This window comes from Vicia villosa, linkage group LG6, assembly GCF_029867415.1.
Source record: "Vicia villosa cultivar HV-30 ecotype Madison, WI linkage group LG6, Vvil1.0, whole genome shotgun sequence".
Classification (NCBI taxonomy): domain Eukaryota; kingdom Viridiplantae; phylum Streptophyta; class Magnoliopsida; order Fabales; family Fabaceae; genus Vicia; species Vicia villosa.
In genome coordinates, this window is record NC_081185.1 from 104,792,538 (window position 1) to 104,797,547 (window position 5,010).

Sequence of the window (5,010 nt, forward strand, 5' to 3'; positions counted from 1 at the left end):
CAAAAACATTATACCTTTCTTTTCAGAGCATTGGGATCTTGTGTCAATGACTTGCAAGTCAATGCATTGTGACTAAACTTGTCACATTTTGTGCACTTTTATCAATATACATTCCTTTTGAATCTCTAACACTTAAGTCCATAAACAAAAAGTACCTTTCTTATACCCCTACCCACTCACCAACTTGCTAATACTATCCATTGTCCAGTTAGTAACTACAAGCCCATTTACAGTCGAATCAACTCCCCCCCTCTGTAAATAATTTCATCTGGATTAACCCTAATAAATTCACCTGCATGGTAAAACGTAACAGTAAAAGGTTTGAAATCCTGTGCATATATCTTAATCAGTAAGCATAACAAAAGCACTGTATTATAGTTTAAGTATGATGAAGTTTCAAAATACAACATACCTTGGACATTGCAGGCTCCGTCGTCGTCTTCGTCATCTACTGAGTCGTCTTCTTCGCAAACCCCTCGTTCTCTTCGCAAACCCTATTTTTGATTTTGCAAGGGGGGTATAAAAGAAATGATGACTTTGTTTAGGACTTATGTCATCAGCCAATAATTAAACAAATATGCAATGTGCAGTGTGTAAATATAATTGCCACCTGTGTATAGTTTTAAAAAAATTCCAAAAATTTCATGACATCTGGCTAATGGGGGTATATATGGTGGAATTAACTTAAGATAAGGTGGAAATAAAAAAGAAAACTTTACGAGGAGCTAAAACCTGAATTCACTAATATTACATGAGTTTATATATTTAACCCTTAAAAAAATATAAGTATAGTATAATTTTTACATCAGTAAAATTTACGTTTTCTTGTTAAACTATGTATTCACTTCTAGTTCATAAAAATTATTAAACAGTATACTTTTAGCTTCTCATTAAAAATGAAAATCATATAACTTTGTAATTATAAACTTAAAGAATGAAAAGTGAATAGAATAATAAAAACAAAATTATATACATATTTTTAATAAATATTAACATGTGCGTAGTTATGGTTATGGAGAAATGTTAATAATGTACTTTATAAGACACTTAATTTTATTATTAAAATTCATATCAATCCGATCAAATCATGTTGACTTTATAGTGCGATCTATATTAACTTTTCATGAATAAAAAATATATGCTAACAAAAAATATGTGTTAAAGAATATACTAGTAGCATTATATAAAAGAGATATTTCATGAAGTTATCCTTGTTTCTCTATTCAATAGTTTATATATAGCATGCTACTAATTTTTTATATAATTTATTAAAATTAATGGTCCTAAAGATATTATGATGTGAAGGAAATGATTATTCTTTGCATAACATTCCAATTTTAGTAATGTTGTGATAAGGTAGGTGATTAAGAAACAAATTTCCTTGATGGGAAGGGATAAGCTCGATCTAGCATTATTATCATTCATATCCGTCAGCTTTTTTATTCTTATCATAATGTTATATAGATATAAAATGGCTTAATGAATTTCTTATCACTAAATTATGTATTCCCAGTCACAATGTTAATATTGATAGATTAAAGATTTTCTGCAATGGTTTAAATAAGAATGATTTAAATAAAAAAGATAAATTGCTACATGCGAATATGATAGATGATTATATTTTTTATGTATATCTTCACTTTTTCAATTATTTGTTATATATATATATATATATATATATATATATATATATATATATATATATATATATATATATATATATATATATATATATATATATATATATATATATATATATATATATATAATCATTACTTTTAGGTTTTAAAATAATATTTCTTTTCAATAAGGCAAAGAAGCATCTAAGAAAAGTACAAATCACACGCTTAGTTTGAGATATAGTCTAGATATGATTAGTTTTAAAAAGTTGAGTTAACAAAAAATAGGTTTAATACATATTTTTTTAATTCTGTAACTTAATGGTTTATTTTAGTCTTTTATTCAAGTAGAAATCACATGTTAGTTTTTTTATTTAATTAGCAACAAATTTAATTTTTAATTGTTTTCGTTGTTAATTAAATGAAAAGATCTAATAATACATTTTAAAATGTTAAATGACCATTATAAATTTTTTTTGAATGAAAGATAAAAATGACAACAATTCCAATGTCTTAAAACATGTTAATTTAAACTAATCAGAGATCCGTGCTATCGCACGGATTTTTTGAATGATACGAAATGTGAAGTATAAAAGTTTGACCAAATTGTATATTTAAAATGGAAATAAACCATTAAAAAAAAGTTTTATTAATAGGATTTTCATAGGCAATTTCATAATGCTTTGTAATTCCAACAGCGTGGATTTTGAGGATGGGTAATTTAATTATGATATTGTGTAAATAACTAAAAAAATATAAAATAATTTAGAATCTTCAAATAATAATCATGAAATTAAAAAAGTAACAACAAAATATTTGTTAATGTGATAACACGTGACTGAGTTTTAATGTCATAACACTTGGATAATATCAAATACAAATGTAAAATTTTAGATATGAATATAAAATTTAAAATGATTTACTTTTTTTTAAAAATGAATAGTAATCATATAGATTTAATTATATTAACTAATCATACACACAGAAGAAAAAAAAATAATTATGAGATGGAGAAAAAATTTATATTTAAAAATAAAAAATTTGTCTCTTGAATTAAAATAATGATTGATTAAACTAAAATAAATATTGTCTTGTTAGTGGCTCGTGAGATAAAAAGGTGAAGGGTTATTTTGTTAGTTACCAAAATATCCATTTTACAGTGTAAATTATTTTTGAGGGAAGAGAAATTTAGGGAGTTTGGTCAATCTCTTAGTATATGTTAGATAGTAGAGATAAATACATTTTTAATGTTATTAAAATTTTGAAAAATACATTATACAAATACATTTAAAATGAATTATTTAATTATTAAATAATTATACAAAGAAAAAAATTGATCCATGAGACAGAAAAAGAATAAAAAGAATTTTAATATTTGAAAAAATAAGTAAAATATGTATTATGTTGATAGTGACCCGTAAACTACAGCCTAATATCATGTAAATTTATTTAATATTGTATAAAATATATTTAAAAACATGTAAATTTAAAATAAATGATTCAATTATAAATGAATAATAATCATAAATATGCAACTATATTATATTTTCAATTGAAATTGTACTTTATAAAGAGAAAAAGAAAATGAGGTAGTGTATTATGTTGTAGAAAGTGGGTGGACCAATGAAAGTGGAACACTTGGTGCAAAAGATAAAAAGGTGAAGGGTTATTTTGTTAGTTACCAAAATATCCATTTTGTAGTGTAAATTATTTTTGAAGGAAAGGCAATTTAGGAAGTTTGGTTAATCTCTTAGTATATGTTAGAATAGTAGAAGAATTTCAATTTTGAGAAATTTTATTCACAATTTTTTATTATTAAGATCTAGTTAAAAATAAATTTGAAATCTCTTTATATATAAGATAATATTTCTCATCTCACCAATCAGTTTTGTAAGAACAAGTTAAATTAAACTATAATTTGATACTAAAATTTATTAATCTATTAAGAATCATGAGTTATTCACTGTTTATATTCACATATCAAATCTAATAGAATATTGGATGTAAGAGTGTATTGAAAAAAATTTAAATCACACATTAGTTGGAGATAGATCTTAAAAACTATCTATGTGTAGATTAATATCTCTATCTTACATATCAATTATCTATCGTATAAGAAAAGTCACTCTACTTATTCCAAAACAAGCCAAGTGGATGACCTCACTTCTTCTCATTGATTTCTCAAATTTTCGTATTTTAATTTCTTTTTCCTCATCTACCAAAAAGCTTCTGAAACTTACCATCTTCATATTCCACATTCAAAATGGTTTCAACCTCCATTAATCTTTAGAAACCTTACCATTTCCATATAAACCTTCTGAAACGTTACAATCTTCATATTCCATATTCAAAACGGTTTCAACCTCAATTAATCTTTAGAAACCTTACCATCTTCATATTCCACATTCAAAACCGTTTCAACAACCCTAGTCATGTGTCTAATATTTATAACCCTCCATACTCTTACCTTTTGTATCATGTTCTTTGCTAGAATCCTCAAAATACAGTTTTTTTTCTATCCATCCTACCGCTATTACATGGCCAGACCTGTGTAAAAAATCATCGACGTGAAGAGCTATGGAAGGCGGCTGTCATAGTGCATCATAGATGGAACGTTGACTCTAACAACAAAGAACATTTTGAGATGATCTATGTAATCAATGATAGTGAAGAACTATGGAAGGAGATGGAACGTTGACTCTAACAACAACAAAAATATTTTGAGATGGTCTTTGTAGACAAAGCGGTAATTTAACCTTTATGTGCATATGTGATAACCTTTACGTGCATCTGTGCATCACATTCTGGCTTTTTGTGTTTTGTTATTTTTTGGTCGGCATTTAACTTTTTTGTTCACAGTGTGGTGATATACATGTTGTTGTCCTAGCAGCACATATGTCTTCGTTAGATGAAAAATTAGCATTGGGCCATATTTACACAGTATTCGACTTTAAGGATCAGACTAATGTATTGGCTTTCAACTTTACGAGTTTTTCATGATATAATCACCGACAAACATGGAATTTATTTATTAATTTAATAGTATACTTATTCACAAAATATGTATATGCGCTTCATTTTCTTTATCAAATACATTTGTATATTTTTTATGTGTTTTTTATAATATCATAATTTTTAATGGACATTTTTAAGAAATAACGGAATAAGCAAAATGCTACTCATTACAAATAAATTTGTTATTAAGATTATTTCATTAGGCTATTCATTCCAACGTAATGAAAATGTTTCACCTATGTTATTAAGATTATTTCATTAGGCTATTCATTCCAACGTAAAATGTTTCACCTAAAATATTTGCATTATTAAAACAGTTTGATATTTGTATCATAAGAAATAATTGTCAATTGAATTCCCCTAATAGCTATATTAA